We start from the raw sequence: 17353 nt of genomic DNA, 5'->3' as shown, positions 1-17353 counted from the left end.
AACGTACCGTTGCAGTATTAAAACCCATTACGCCCGCCGTCATTGGGCCGTCTATGAGGTGGATAACGACGCCATTTAACCACACACACAAACACACACACACACACACACACACACACACACACACACACACACACACACTGTTCTCTTCGACAAGCAAACTTGGAAGAGGGCTTGTCGACTTGGTTTTGCCCTGCCGCTCGTTCCCAGCAACCACCGCGTCTTAGCGTGTCATATTTGCGAGCGGCCGCGATGCGAGCCGACAGCCACGTCGCTTGCAGTGACTCGGCACAAACTTACCTGCTGCTGCTGGCGGCCAATGAACATGACAGCGTGTGTGTGTGTGTGTGTGTGTGTGTGTGTGTGTGTGTGTGTGTGTGTGTGTGTGTGTGTGTTTGTGTTTGTGTTTGGGCCCCCGGGTTTGCGAGCGACCACAAACACGAACTGCGTGTGAAAAGAGGAAATGACTGCTACTGATTGGAGGATGAGGAAGCAGCATCCTTGTTCTGAATGTGTCAAAAGGCCATTTTTAACTTTTGGGGTTTATTCAAGTTTGTCAGACTAACACGGCTGCTTGGACAAAAGATGGCAGTCTCTCTGACCTTTTTTTGTGGGTCTTCTCATGAAAAAAAGGTTTTTAATGGCTAAAATTCAAACATTTCAAAATTTAGAACAGTCCACGATGTGTATTCAGTTTCATGTTGTTAAGTGACACTGGCTTCATCCACTCCCGCCCTGCCCCACAAAACATCATGTGTTATGAAAAATCAACACATTTGCCTCCATGCTCCACCAAAACTTGGTGACGAAAATTTACAATTATAGCAATCTTTTCACCAGTCAACTATTCATAATTCGAGAGCTGTGTGACATGATCTCTGGGACAAGTTAGTCTTTGAATGACTCTTGGAAATTGCAAAAATGACCCTAAATTGGCCGCTTGAAAGTAAAACGTCAGAATGACTGTGTCTTTTCAGGCATGGCTTTCCATTCATAAAGAGTAACCTCTGATGACCTACTTGTCCTTCTTAACCTCGATTTGAGGGAATAAAGGAAGCAAATCAACACATCAGGACAGAAGTTCAAGTGACTCCATCTCAATGGCCCTAGAACGGCCACTCCAAACCATCACTGGCAGACTTGTATGTCCTTTCAGGCATGGCTTTCTGAGACTTTTTTTGTGGATTTATTCAGAATAGACCAAAGTTCCTGTTACTAAGTGAAACTAGCTTCAGGGACTGAATGCGCAAATCAAAATAATGTTTTATGGGAAATAATCCCATTAAAAAAAAAAAAACCAGCATCGGACACTCAATAGCAGATGAAAAAAGGTGCCTTTAATGTGCGATAAGAGAATGTTTTGGCACAGCATTTATCAGATCTTTGTGTGTGTGTGTGTGTGTGTGTGTGTGTGTGTGTGTGTGTGTGTGTGTGTGTGTGTGTGTGTTTAAGCCAGAGCGTGTGAAGTGAATCAGCCTGGGTGGTTATAAGAACCTCAAAGTTTTATGGGAAATAATCCCATTAAAAAAAAAAAAACAGCATCGTACACTCAATAGCAGATGAAAAAGGTGTCTTTAATGTGTGGCCATTGTACAAGGTGCAAAAGAAATAAAAATATGTACAAATAGTATCTGTGTATCTATGTACAAGGTACAAAAGAAATAAAAATATGCACAAATAGTATATCTATCTATCCATTCATCCATCCATGGATGGATTTGAAGGACCCAGTAAAGACCAACATGACCTGTTCAAACCAAAATGCATGACTTCCATTTTTTTGTCAGGCATGGCTTTTGAAACTTTTTAGTGGGACTACGCATGATAGAGCTGCCTACCATGTTTCATGTTGCAAAGTTAAATTGACTTCATGAGGAAGGGGAATTTGTTTTTGAAGGACCCGGTAATGGCCAACATGGCCTGTTCAAACAAAGATGACCTGACTTCCTTCGTTGTTGTTGTTGTTGTTTTTTAAAGACATGGCCTTTTAACACTTTTTTGTAGGTCTAGTCATGATTGAGCTGCCTACCAAGTTTCATGTTGGAAAATTAAACTGGCTTTGGGGGCTAAATTTTATGGGGGACTTGGTGATGGCAAACTTAACATTTTCAAACCAGATGTCTTTCTTTTCCAGGCATGGCTTTTAACACTTTTTTGTGGGTCTTCTCATGATGGAGCAAAAAGTTTCCTGTTGCTGAGTTAAGCAAATCTTGGGACCGGCTGAATTTCAACAAGCAATCATGTTTTATGGGCAGTTATCAAACTTTGCCACAATGCTCCATCCCTCCAGAACTCCGAAAACTCAACACTTTTCTCAGTTTAGCGTTGCCCATCCGGCTAGCATTTGTGGTTTAAATTTGGTAGCTGCCGCACAAAATCTCTTGGGCAAGTCCCTCTTTGAATATACGGTGAGAGGGATCCTTCCTGGTTTGTGAAGAGGGGTTTTAGAGCGGTGGAGAAATTCCATTCTATTCACTGCTGGATTTACGCACATCAGTGAGTTGAGAGGAAACGAGGAAGAGGAGGATGAGGAGGAGGAAGGAAGGTTTTCAAATGTCAAGTCCTGGGAGATTAACAAGCCAGCGAGGGAGGCCCGAGTTTCGATTCCACACCGCTTCTCAACTTCTCCCTCGGTCCGCCTTCAAGATGCCGGCGTCCCTTGCCGTCCTCACAACACAACCGCCACAACCCCCCCCCACCCCACCTTCCCCACAACACACATTCTTGTCACATCGTTTGCACTCACTCGCCTCTTCATTTCTCTCTCGGTGCACATATTTTCTTCATGCACGCTCTATAGGGACTCACGCAAAGAGGGCCAAGGACTGAATACATTAACGGCAATGGCACACTCACTTGGAAGTGCGGACTTCTGCCAAGGCCAAAAAAATCCTGATCTTAAATGTTGTGAATGGAACGGGGGTTCCTTGGGTTAATACCATAGCAAAATGGTTTCTTCAAACCAAAACGAATGACTTCCTGTTCGATATCGAGCATGAGTCCTTCAGATTTTTTGTGCGTCTTATTAAAATAGGGTGAAACTAGTGTCCCTGGCTAATATTTTTCTGCTACAGGCGATATTGAGTGACTTTGACTCCACCATGACCCTACAAAGACCAGCAGATGCGCGAGTCTCTGGGAAGCTGCGCAAATGTGGCGGTGACACAGAGAGTTCATTGGTCTGTTTCAAGCTCACTTTTGACAGTTTTTTTTTCTAATATAATACACACTGGTAAATCTAAAATCCATTTCAGTTGACACAGGGCAAATTTGACCCAGTGTGGCACTTGTACAAAACAATGACATATCATTAAATGTTGATGCGGTGTCACTTGTGGAAAAGTCATCACATTTCAGCTGCAAAGAATAACATTTGGGCTATTTTTATTGCTGTCAAATGTCAAAGTTGGAGACAGAGAAAAGAGAAGCTGCATTTCCATCCACACGGATGCAGCAACAGTTGTGCTGAGCCAGTGAAAATACACATTTTACACCAACAATATATGTATACCAAATTGTTTGGTAGTTAGGAAATAGAGTCTGCATGCACAAATTATGCCGGGGAGAGAATTCCGAGAAGCACTGACCCCGATTCTGCTCTAGATTCGATCAGTACAAATCCAATGTCTTCCTGGCAGGATAAATTGATTCCACGGAACGAAGGTGTGTGTGTGTGTGTGTGTGTGTGTGTGTGTGTGTGTGTGTGTGTGTGTATACATGCATTCTATGGTCTTCAAGCGATGGTGACCTGGTTAAAGAAGCCTCCTAACGACTGGTGTTGATTCTATGAAGGGCTCACTTTGCAATGGTGTGACCTTGGCGGTGGCCGGGAGCAAGGCTGCTGATGTCATTTTTAAAGGCTTGTGATGTAACATTTGTTCAAAGAACACTCACAATGTGGTGGGGTTTATTATTGTTGTTGTTGTCGGAGTCAATGTATTTTCTGACCATAAAGCACAGCACGAAGGCTAGTTACAGTAGATTTGTCAAGTGATGTGGGTTGGGATCAACTGGGTATGTGGGTTGGGTCAACATTGTTATGCCTGACATGACTGAAGTAAAAAGTAAAACATGAACACACTTATTCTCCCACTGCAGTGCTTAATGTCCCAGGGTGTGTGTTGATTTTAGTAGCTTTTCAAACTTCATTTTGGCTAGCAAGAGAGTAATGCATAAAAAAAAAGGCTATTTTTAAAACCAAACGATTACACAAATATGAAGCCATGAACACACACTTACACACACACACTCATGAAATACACACACATACATGTACAAGAACAGACAGCCACATACACAAAGGAACATGCAAACATACCCACGATTAACAAACACACACTGACACACGTGCATATACTGTACATTTACAGCATGAACATAAATGCGAACAGACAAAAGAACGCACAGACACGAGAACTCGGCTACAAACACACGAGGAAACGTATCCACAAAACTCAAATGTAGAAGAAATATACACAAACAAACACACACATAGGCCGCAGACACGAGAACTCGGCTACAAACACACGAGGAAACATCAACAAAACTCAAATGTAGAAGAAATATACACATGCAAACACACACAAACAAACACGTGCACAGGCCACATATTGAAAAGTACTCATTGCAAACAGTACCGAAAGACTATCTAATCAATAAAACCACTGAGACATCCCCATCATGACCCAAGAAAAAGAAGACAAAGGCTGACATGTGTCTGGTGGTGTTCTCACATACTTTGGGAGCAGGCTGAGGGAAAAAAAAAAAAAAAAAACTCAAGCTGCTCACATTGGATTTTTCCAAATGACAGCGGTGTAGCATTCCTGACATTTTACCTTTAACCATGAAGTCCGTCTGACATTTTCTCACAGTGGCTAGTCGCGGCGAGCGGGATGAATGCTAATCATCGCGCTCATTCCGAAACGCTGTGAAACTCTTGGAGAAAACCAATAGTGCCGGCCAAGATCCATTTTAATGGATCAAGAAAAATGTATATAAAAAAACCCCGAAAAAGAATCTAAATGTCAGATACTCTGTGTGTGCAGTTAGTTTGTCCTTGTGTGTTTGTTAAAGCAGCATAAAAACATACATATACTCTATAACATATATTGAATATTTGTTAGCATCTTTTGAAGAATTTGGGGGGTTTGTAAAAAGAAAAAAATAAGAATAAGAATAATTAATCAATGAATCAAGGAGCCTCCCAAAAAAGAGATTTTTTACTGTAAATGTAGCAGTGAAGGAAAAAACTGTACAGTGCTTAAAAACATGCCACAGAAAAATGTTGCTGTCTTGGACCTTGGAGGCTGGAACGGATTAATGGCCTTTCCATTCATTTCAGCAGGAAAAGTTGATTTGAGATAAGAGTAACGGTAAATTGATTGAGGGAGCACAGTCGCAAAACAAATTCAACTCCTCAGCTTGAGAGCGCTTGCATTCATCTATTTGGGGTTTTCATTTCATCTGTACATAAGCTGCGGTGGCATCATTTTTCAAGGCATTCCACAGTGGGTGGTTCGTGTTGGTCTTATTGTGTGCTACAAAATATGACAAGTCGTTCACTCACAACGCAAGCTAATTGTCCCCGGAGCCCACCGCGCGAGCGCTCATTGAGTGCTAATTGCCGCCCGCAGGGAATGCGTTACGCCTACAAAAAGAAAAAAAAAAAAAAAAAGAAAGCGACCGGATCTAATACACACGTTTAGCATTAAAAGCAAAATTGCTAATTTGCTGTTTTCCCGTTCGGGGAATTGTACATGTATTGACTCTTATTGATGAGGTTGGCCATTATATTGGACTTTTAAATTGTCAGTTAACCGATGGGAGACTTGACCTAAATGCACATTGTAAATATGTGTCCTTAATTCACACTCAAAGACAAATTGAACATTCAGACGATGCAATGAAATTAGCATTCCTTATCAAGACAAACGTTACTATTGGAGGGTTGGGGAGTGGGGTGTTTTCTCCCATAATTTTTCTTGTTTTTTAATGATGTTTCTTCCTTGAAATTTAATCTTGTAATCCTAACCGTCATCGTAATTGGTGATGTGCCTCATGAATAATAATAAAATTACACAAATAAATTAAAACCGTGAGAAGCTATGAACAAACCATGCCCATAAACAAGACCCCCAAAAAAAGTCAAAAGCTGTGTTGGTATAATTCTGAAAAGATGTCATATTCTTGAAACAAAGTTTTACTATTTTCTGTCATTTTTCACAAGTGCCCTCCCTCAGATGTTAATTGCCGTGAAAGTCAAATGCATATCAACACACATTTGTGTATTGACCTGTGTGTATTTGGCCTGATGTGTGACCTCAATAGCCTGTTAGCCATTTTCCAAATAATGGTTGCTACATCCAATAAACAGCGAAAATGCATCGCACAGTGTGCCTCTCCTGGTTTTTTTCACTTCACCCCAGTGACTGAATGAACTCATGTCTGTTCAATGATCCATATTTGAGAAGTTATGGCCATTTTCCATGCGTTTCACATTTGCTGCATGCTCCCTGCAATTGTTTTCATGACGTAGTTGTGGGTTTGGCTGAAGGTCGTATTCAATAAACAGCTTCTGTGGGTGTGGCTCTCCCGGTTTTTCACTTGAGTGACTAAGTGAACTAACGTCTGGTCCATGCTCGTCGCGAGTGTATGCATTTTGTCCTTTTTTCATTCATACATCGTGTTCAATAAACAGATGAAAGTGTAAAAAAAAACAAAAACAAAAAAACGACACTGCGGCGGCTCAAAAATTTAATATTTTTCAGCGCTTCAATGTGAAGGTATCAGTGTATTTACATTTACAGATTATGTCAACAATATTTGTAGCTTGAAGGGAATATTTTAGCTGGGGAATTCGAATGGAAAATCTCTGAACTGTTTTAAGTGTTGTAAAGCATAACTACCAATTGAACTTTGGATCTTCTCACCTAGCCAACAGACAAAAACAACAAAAAGAAACGTTAAATAAACACAGCAGCAGAGGCCAGACGGGGAGCGTTCGCTAGCGGGAGAGTCTGCGTTTCCTCCGTCACATCTCCTTATCGCCGCTTTACTCAGACATGTGCACTCAGTCAGCAGTCGATGATAAGATAACGATGGGAGATGGACGAGCAGAGCAGCTCCGCTGAGAAGAGTGATGCCGAGTAAATAAAGAGTGTGTGGGCTTTAGTCTGCACCTGATGGGAGGGCTTGGGGAGAGGGGGAGGGGCTTTCCAGTTAAAGAAAACACATTAACTATCAACACAGAGTTGATGATGTGGACGGATATGTCGAGGCGGCATATTCAACGCGTTGCTACAAAAAAAAAAACAACACGAATGTAACTGCTTCAATGTTTGCTTCCGAGGTGATTGAGTGTTTACATGAGCTTAAAAAAAATGATTAAATCTTTAATTACCCGCATTTGTTTTCAAAAGGGATGGGAAATGTCAACGTAAACAAAAGCACTTCCCCCCCAAGCCTCCATCGGCGAAGGAAAACACACCTCGGAGGAAGCCCACCGAGTGCTCCCGGGTGGTGCGACAGTTGACAATTGCGCTAAATTCGGATTGGGCGACGGGTGACGAGCTCTTTGAAGCATGCAGCTCACGGCCTGGATCGCTTTCGAGCTTGTTGTCATGGTGGCACTCAGAAACACGTACGTGCCCAGACAGGCACTGATTCGTAAAAAAGCCAATATTTGGACAAAGCATCAGATTCTGCTCTAATGGGGCTCATGTTGTGAGTGAGTGTTTCAGTGAGTGAGTGAGTGAGTGAACATTGTAAATTTCCCCAGTGTGGGACAAATAAAGGAAATCTTATCTTATCTTATCTTAACATTGGTGTGACTGCAAAGTATTTTGGGATCGCACAAAATGTCAAATTAACTTTTTGGGCAATGTCACTGCTTTTTGTTGAAACCAGAACTACCTTAAAACGTTGATTTTGCTCAGCGATAGCGCAATGCTAGGTTATGAGTTTCCATCCATCCATTTTCGGAACCGCTTTATCCTCACAAGTGTCACGGTGGGTGCTGGAGCCTATCCCAGCTGTCTTTGGGCAGTAGGCGGGGGACACCCTGAACCGCTTGCCAGCCAATCGCAGGGCACACAGCGACGAACAACCATCTGCGCTCACACTCACACCTAGGGACAATTTCGAGTGTCCAATCAGTCTGCCATGCATGTTTTTGGAATGTGGGAGGAAACCGGAGTACACGGAGAAAACCCACGCAGGCCTGGGGTGAACACGCAAAATCCACACAGGAAGGTCAGAGCCGGGATCGAACCCACGACCTCTGCACTGTGAGGTCGGCACACTAACCACTGGGCCACCGGGCCACCATTACAAGTTTCCCTTGAAATAAAACAGTTGCTAATTCATGAAATGCAAAAAGACGGCTTAACTGCTGTGGTTTTTCTGAAAAATCAAAAGACCCACATTAGCATTGGACACGAGATGCACATTCGCATAAATTTAAAACTTGTTTTTCTTCATCGCAGCAGACATTACAAACAGCCCACATGGGTTCAAGCGTATGCAAAATACTGAGCAAGAATAAAAATAAGAACACATTTGACCACTTCAAAGCCCCGCCGAGCTACGGCACATCAGCGGGGATCGGCACCTTCGGCACCGGTCGGCGGTTTGTCGTAAAATCATTTTTACACCTGCAGGTGCAGGGGGGAAGGAAAAAAAAATGTGTGCGTTGATGATTTCTCCTGCAGAGAAGCTTTGTTCACGTAATGGAACAATTGCGGAGAAAGTGAGGCGAGTAAAGTGAACAGCACAATCCACATTCAAGGCAAAGAAACACTTTTGGTGCCCCACTGACTGCAAATACTTAATTGGCCTCAGCCGGGGATTATTCAAGCACAACAGCGACAGCTCCCTCACTATTTTCGTGCCGTTTTATGGCGGGAAATAAAAACAACAACAACAAAGAGAAAAACACCGAAAAGTTCGCCGCAAACGGAACGCTGCCAGCTGTGGGGCAAAGTGCGCAGTGCGGCGCGCTTGCCGCGCTCGAATTGGAATGAATGGAAGCAGAAGGCAGAAGAGTGTTTCAGTAAGTGAGTGAGGAGGTGAGTTTTGAGCAACAAAAAAAAAATATAATCATAATCGTGAGCACACAAGTGAGTGAGTTGCAGAGCTGTGATGGAGCGAGTGACTTAGTTCTGAGTGAGCAACTTCACTCACTCGGTCAACTGAGGTTGACTTGAAATGTCTCTCTCCAAGGCCAATCTTTTAAATAGTAACCAACAAAAAGTACAGATATCTTTCACATGTAGAAACTTCAAGTTAAAGGTCGTCTGAAAAATGAATACATTGGAACATCGGTTTTAGTTTGCTTCGGTTATTGATTTGTTTTTCACTTATTCTTTTTTGGTATACATTATGTTTTAGTTTTTGTACATCAGCTTGTTTTTGTTTGGTCTTTTTTTTTTTTTTTTTTAATCAGCCATTTTCTTTCCCAGAAACCGATTCATCCAAAGCATTCCATACGTTGGGTTTAAAGGGTTCAACAGACGGCAAGGATTATTCCACAATGCAAGCTATTATTTACAGCTCAAGGCAATAATCCTCCCTGTCTGCTCGGCAGCATCAATATAACACATCGTGCCGGAGGTCTTACCTTCAAAATAAAAAAAGTACACCGAATAATAAAAGAGTTTCGCCGCACGTTCTTGGCCCGCACGGTCGCACGCAAACAAGAACAAAATAGTTTGAATGTGACTCCTAAGTTAGCCACCGTTGGACCAAATTCAAGTGTGGTGGAACTGTTGTAACACGTTTGTGCTTTTATTTTGAGGGTGTGATTTTTAACAAGATATTTTGTCACGTTTCACTGGAAAAACACTAACTCGAAGTACTCAAACAAAGTCCTGGAAATCACAAGGAGCCAAAGTAACAAAAGAAACAAAAGACAGTATTATGCTGATTTGTGCGAATGTTGCCGAGCAGACTGGGAGGCTCATTGTTACTTTGAATATAAGCTTGCACTGTGGAATATGCCTTGCCATCGGCGGGCGACATGACATTTGAGTGACAGGCATTTGCCATATGGAAGGTGAGAAACACAATCGAGTTCAAGAAAGATCTTGGAAAACGGTCCCTCCCTGCTGTATACTCCATCGAGCTGCCAATAAATGTTAAATCTTCATTTAGCTTCTTCATTAGTGATTTCACACATCGTTACGTAAAGTGATCGTAGTTCGATATAAAATATATTTATTTGTATGTTCTTTTGGGTGTCTATAACGGATTAAATGGATTTACATTATTCCCTATGTGAAAAATGGCTTTGGATTTCAAACGACGGGAGTTTTAATCCATCTTTCTGAAATGGATTAATCATAAAAAAAAAAAAAACAAGGTGACACTGTAATCAAGTACTAACTAAAGCAACTCGAGTAAAATGTTTGTAGTTTGTGTTCTTCATTTAGCTTCTTCATTAGTGATTTCACACATGGTTACGTAAAGTGATAGTAGTTCGATATAAAATGGATTTATTTGTATATTCTTTGGGGTGTCTGTAACGGATTAAATGAATTTACATTATTCCCTATGTGAAAAATGGCTTTGGATTTCATAGGACGGGAGTTTTAATCCGTCTTTCTCAAATGGATTAATCATAAAAAAACCAAGGTGACACTGTAATCGAGTACTAACTAAAGCGAGTAAAATGTTTGTAGTTTGTGAGCTCTTTGTGTGCAAACACTCCGGCGAAGAATTAAAAAGTGCTACCGCGTTGAAAATGCCTCACATTATCTTCCTTGACACAAGCAGCCAATTAAGTAACACAACAGACAAACACATTTAAATTGACTTTAACACTTCTGCCTTGGCAGGAGTGTCCCATTGTAGTTGTATTTGGTTCAAGCCAGCCCGAGTCCCCCTCGAGTGTTTATTAAAACCAGCAAGCTGGCCCAAATCGACCATGTCGCCTTTTACAAAAAAAAAAATGTCACCTTCCTCTTTCTGTATGAGGAGGGGGAGCAGGGCAGAAGTCTATTTTCTCTCTCTCGGTGTGTTTGTCTCTGAGGCTCCTTTTTTCCCATTCTTCCATTCATACGCTGTTGCTCTTTGTGCAAAGCTGATGCATGCAGACGAGGCGAGACTCTGATTAAATGAGTCCAGAGTGGCGGTGGTGGTGGAGGAGGAGGATGATGATGAGGAGGAGGAGGGCCGGCCCATGTTTAGAGCATGCAGGGCGGCTGATTAAAGCGTGAGGCGAGAGGCCATTGCTATGCAGCGCCGCTCCTCGCCGCTAACTTGCACACAAGGCCGCTTCTATGCCCGTCTTTGCCCATTTTGGCTCATTCACTCGCTCTCTCTTTTTGATTACACCGTGTTGTGTTCTTATTTATTCACCAACTTTACGTTGACCTTTTCGCTTCTCATTTGGGGCGAGGAGGCGCCTTATGAGGCCCATTAGCGCAGGCAAAACCCAATCAGAGGATGTTTATATGGAACCTGAAGGGAAATGCAAGTGTAATGTACGCTGCATCCGAATTTTTTTGCTGCTATTGTCTCACGGCCGTATTGCGACATTTTGTTCAATCCATGATAACAACGTGAAAAACAATGTGCACACGTACAGAAGTAATCACATCCATTGCCATGAAATTAAGCTCAGCTGCATCCCGTTTCGACTCATCATCCTTGAGAATGTTTCCACAGAATAGTTACGATTCCATCTGTGCTAAATGCAATTGATTGGACATGATTTGGAAAAGCAGACACCTGACTATAGAAAAGTTCCACAGTTGACAGTGCATGACATCACACAACAAGCCTCAAGTCAAAGTGATTGTCCAGAAACAGATCGGTGGAAAAAAAAAATTGGTTTGAAATTCCCAATGAGCACATTGAGCTCAATCATTCGTCAATGGAAGATCCACGTCCAAACCAATTGTCCATACCGCGATATATCACCCTACTTCCTCATAATATAACTGTTAGAATAACAATCGCTTCCCCTCACTTCACCGTAATTCATTCGCGTCATCAAAAGAGTCCCGTTGATAGAAGTTGTAATTTGCCGCGTGCATTCATTTAATTATCCTGATCGAGCTTGGGGAGGATCAAACATGTCACACTTGATAAAGTTCGATTGAGACGGCAGAAAAGACCAAAAGGCGATTCACTGAACAATTAACAGCTACTTTGCTTAAATAAAACACAAGCAGGACCCCAAAAAAAAAAAAAAGGACCACAGAGCAACTGCAAAATCTTCAAAACAGACGGGCAGCGGTGGTTTGAAAAGACTTGCCTGTATTTTTCCAGATCATCGCCAAAATAGAAAGATTTTTTTGGACTGGACCACATTTTCGGTCGCTGATCCACTGGCGAAAGGAGACTTTGATTCTCTCCTCTTTCATCTCGAGAACCGCTTCAAACAAGACGGCAAATGCAGAAATAGTTCTTTCAATTGTATGACTGCCCATGTTTTATGCTATGTGTTCTGTTTTACTCATTTGAAAAGTTGGTAGGTTGTTTGGAGTGGTAGGTTGGCAGTTTTTGGTTCATGGGTGAGGTTTTTTTTTTTTTGTCCTTCATTTCGGTCCGTTGGTTTGATGTGTTTGGTTCTTTGCTATTTGGTTGCTGGCATTGTTTTTGTTTTTTTTGGTTGACCTTGTTTTATAGTGGTTTGGTTGGCTGGTTTTGCTGTTTTGCATGGTTACTTTTTTGCGGGTTGTTTTTTTGTTTCTTTATTGTCATTTTTTTGGTTGGATGGTGGTTTAAAAGCAAATATTTTGTGTGTGTGTGTGTGTGTGTGTGTGTGTGTGTGTGTGTGTGTGTGTGTGTGTGTGTGTGTGTGTGTGTGTTTTTTTAATTGAAGGTTGTGGGTTGTTTATTCATGGGCTGGTTCATTTTGTGTTGTTTTTTTCAGGTTAGTAGGTTGTTTTGGGGGGTGAGTTAATTGGTGTTTTTCTAGCTTGTTGGCTGCTGCCTTTTGACTGTCTGGTTCCTTTTGACTGGTTTGATGGTTGTTTTGGTTTGTTGATTGATGCAGTTGGTTTTTTTGGTTGTTGTTTTGGTTGGTGGGTCAGGATGTTGGTTGTTTGTTAAGTTGGTCCGTTGATTTTTGGCTGGTTCATTTGGTGCTGTTTTTGGCAGGCTCTTGTCTTGTTGTTGGTGAGTTCTTTTTTTTTTTTTTTTTGGGGGGGGGGGTTGGTTGGTTGTTATTTTTGCTGGTATGTACATTGTTGGTTGGTTGTTGTTTTGTTTTTGTTTAGTTTTTTTAGCAGTGTTTTATGGTGTTTTTTTTAGGGGGGCTCTTGATTGCTTTTTCAATGATTGGTGGGTTGTTCATTGGCTAATCGGCTGATTCTTTTTTGGCTATAGTTAGATGCGATTGATTTTTTTTTTTCTATTGGTTGGTGCGAAGATTACCTTGGTGTCCAATCGTTATACTCATGCTCGAAATGACCAGAGGAGTGGAGTTTGAGTCATATAAAGAGTCGCATTATTGTTTCACTACTTGCGACCATGTGGCGAGTTTCAGCGTCGTGTTAATGTGTCTGATGGGCCAGACTGATGATTACACGTTTATTGTTGCATCTTGATGTTATGAAGGGCAAAGCCATAAATGTTGTTACCTTCATAAGCCTTTATTAAATAAAGCCTTCACAAAGGCTACGTGTGCGGGCTTGAGGTCAAAACCTGGCGAGATGGTGGAATATGTGTCTTGTCATTAGGGACAGACAAAAAAAAAAAAAAACAAAAGAAAAGAAAAAATAAACCTCCCATCCCTCTAAGACGCTCCCGGCTGCCCCAGTATCCCCCCCGGCTCAGTTCCCGTGCCGACAGCTAAAATTCAATTATGGCCGACTGTGCGATAATCCCAGCATGCTGATTGGTCACCGCTGCCCTCTATTAAACCAACACAGCAGGGAGGAGGACGGGGAGTTACGTGGAAAGAGTAAGACCGGGAGAAGGCGGACAAAGGGAGGAGTAAATTAAAACATATAGCCCGCTTGTGTGATCCCTCAAAGCCCCTGCGATCCTTCAGGCTCAAGTGAAAACAAACAAGCTGGCCCTTAAAAGTCCGCTCCGTAATCCCCCATGTAATCACCGGGGCGGCCTCCAGCAGCACACACACGCGCGCGCACACACACACACACACACACACACACACACACACACGGAAGCCAAAAGACACATACGTGCACACGTGTGTTTTCCATTCAACGACATTAGCCAAATTCCAACATCAGAGCACTAGAGAGGATGTTGGAGCGGAAAATTGGGCAAAGATTGTCTCCATCTGCACTGTTTACAAAATGTACAAAGATGACAAATTCTTCAAACGGGAACAAATGGGGAGGATTTACGACAAGCAAGAATGGAAACTGGAGTGATATTATCTTAAATGCGAGCGCCAATAACTAATACTACCACCACTGCTTGTTTTTCTTGGACTGTTGATCTCGACGAGATAGAGCCCAAAAAGCAGCAGATTCAAAACGCAACGCTTTCCGAACTTCCACTCACGGGTTTTAACTATAAAACAAAAATGTCTCACCTTGCTTTCCAACATTCTTACATACAGTGCATATGCATGCTCTCTACATCATATGCTTACATTTTTAAAAATATATTTTTTATTTTTTTTATATTTTTCATTCCATTACTATAAATTATTTTCCATCTGTTTTTATGGTTGCAAATTATTTCAAGACATTTCCAATGGGTGAAGTGTGTCTGTGGGCGTGTCCGCTGAATGCATTAAAACCAAGAAAGGCTCAAATGTCATCTGTCAATCAATTAAAAGAACTCTGAAGGGGGGGGGGGGGATGAATGCCGTCTCATCTGGGATCTGTGTTAAACCTACACATCGCCAATTGTTTGAAAATAATATTCGCTTAAAGCCTCTGGTGACTGGAATATATTCCACTGTGTCGTCGCAGTGCTTTCCATGCCGCAACGAAGCACTCTAAAGTCTCAAAGGGAAGTCTCAAAAGCGCCTTATGGTGATAATGACTCATTCATGGTTCAAATTTAGTGGCGATTGGGATGATTCCATCGAAGGAGTAGTTCAAGTCCAAACTCTGAATATGACCCAAATCCTTGAAAAACAGCTCTTTCAAACCAAAGGGAGCAATAGTTCTTCTTTTATTTGTTTTTTTGTTTTTTTTGCATCCTGCATGCTGGATTTCATGTCAATAACACACTGGTGCCGGTAGCGAATAATTTATAAGCCTCTTGGGGGCACGTTGACATGTTGCACTGACACAAACATGTGGCAAGTGACTTATGTGAAGGGATACGTGCACTTTTGCAGGCTAATTAGCCAACAAATGGTGTTGCTGGAGAAGAGGCAAGATGTTTCTGATCAATTTACAGCAAGATTGTGAAATATGCGCGGCGGCAGCGAGATATGTTGGAAATGTTTGGTGACGAGCCAGACTGTCAGTGCAGACAAAAAATATATATATTATTTTTTTCCGAGATCTAAATGGCTCTGTCTATCTGATTTTTCGTTCAGTTTATATGTACATATATATTATATTATCAGCAGGTCACACACATTATAGTAGCACCTCGCCTCAAGTTTAATTTGTGGACGTGTTCATAACTCCAAACATGTATCATAAATCGTCTTCCCCAATTGAAATGCCATTCATCCATTCAAGCTACATACAAAAAAAAACCCAACAACATAGAATGTATGCAATCTCTTTTTCCATGGCAAAAAATAATTTCCTACAGGATTATGCTTTAGAAAAGCATTCAGAAAGTATACCATTAAATAAAATTCAACAGTCTGCTTGATTTCATGCTTCAATTTGATCGTATAATACAAATGTACATGACACACAAAGAGTTCCATAATGAAGCAACTGCAGTAATATTAGCCCGTTTTGGCAGAGAATAAATAATATATGCCGGTGAGTATTGCTGCATTGTCTGTCTATGTGTGTTGCTGCACCATTTGTTTTCAGGTAGCCAGGTGTGTGTGACGCAGGATGCAAGCGATTTTGGTTTGAAACGACCACTTGCTATGTATTTGTGATAATGTAACACATCAGCCAACAACACTGAGTTAAAAACAATTTCATGTATGGGGTACGTTTGGCTGTAGCAAAAATCAACACTCTAAACAGGAAGTTAGTGTGACAAGACTAAAGTGAAGCGGTTTGGAATTCGCTTGCAATCTCACACTCTTGGAAAAAATGGCTGCCGTTGGTGAAAAGAGTCCCCGTGATTATATTTGACAACATGCCCTTTATTTTAATCTAATTATGTAATTCGGCCTCCGAACTAATAAAGTCCCGCTGAATGTCATTGTGGCAATGTATCCTCCCGCATTTAGTATCACTGTCTCGATGATGATTACAACACAAGTGTTGCCGCTCGATATGTAAAAAGTCAAAGTCTTATAAATAAATTACATTCTTCAAGTTTTAGCACACCAGTGAGCTGCAGAATAAATAGAGCAGAACTTTAAAAAAAAAAACATTCTGCATGTTAAATATGGTTGATTTTTGTTCTTGTTTTTTTAAATGGGAAGTCATCAAACTTCACTGCCATGCTCCGCCCACATGCAGTGACACACACACACAAAACGTTTTTGCAAATTAGCATCATCCATCTGTGTTGTACATATGGGACAAATTTGATAACCAGCAGACAAAATTTTAGAACTTAGAATTTAGTCTTTGAATAACATCTGGAAATGAACATCATCATTCTAAAATGTCCCGATTCTAACCAAAATAGTACTTTTCCTGGATATTGTGCAGCACGCCTTCTTGCAACTTTTTGTGCATTTACACCAGATGCTCAAATTTCTTGTTTCTAAGTGAAAGTGGCTTTGAGGGTTCCATCCATTATCTGAACCACTTATCCTCACGGGGGTCACAGGCGCCGCTGGAGCCTATCCCAGCTGTCATCGGGCAGTAGGCGAGGGGGACACCCTTTGAACTGGTTGTCAGCCAATCGCAGCGCACACAAACAACCATTCACACTAGTTCCAATAACCTGCCATGCATTTTATGCATGTTTTTTGGTTTTGGTGTTTATTTTTAGGGGGGGGGGGGATGAAAACAGATTACCCGGAGAAAAGCCACGCAGGCACGGGGAGAACATACAGACTCCACAGCCGGGAGTCGAACCCTGGAACTCTGCACCGCGAGGCGGACTTACTGTTTACTTTTGAACCGAATGTCAAATGGAAGTATTTGTCGTACGAGAAATAGTCCAAGAAGGGCAGCCAAAGAGTGTCATGTGCCCCCCACCCTTTGTAACTCTCTTCATTGCCTGGAGACATTTGAAATTGTCAGCCTATCGCCTTCCTTGGACAGCAGGGTATCCTGCTGCGGCCCCGCCCACTCTGCCACGATTGGCTCCATGCTCGGGACCA

At 41.8% G+C, this 17353-nt stretch overlaps 1 long non-coding RNA gene across 1 annotated transcript in view; it reads right to left on the bottom strand.

Annotated features, from left to right (window-relative positions):
* LOC109512535 (uncharacterized) overlaps positions 1-17353 on the bottom strand; it is a 131010-nt gene that overhangs the window by 55686 nt on the left and 57971 nt on the right. The gene's annotated exons all lie outside the window — the stretch shown is intronic.

The sequence above is a fragment of the Hippocampus comes genome, unplaced genomic scaffold (assembly GCF_001891065.2).
Source record: "Hippocampus comes isolate QL1 unplaced genomic scaffold, H_comes_QL1_v1.1 scaffold57, whole genome shotgun sequence".
NCBI lineage: Eukaryota > Metazoa > Chordata > Actinopteri > Syngnathiformes > Syngnathidae > Hippocampus > Hippocampus comes.
The sequence above is the reverse complement of the archived record's forward strand: the minus strand, read 5'-3'. Positions and strand labels throughout refer to the sequence as shown.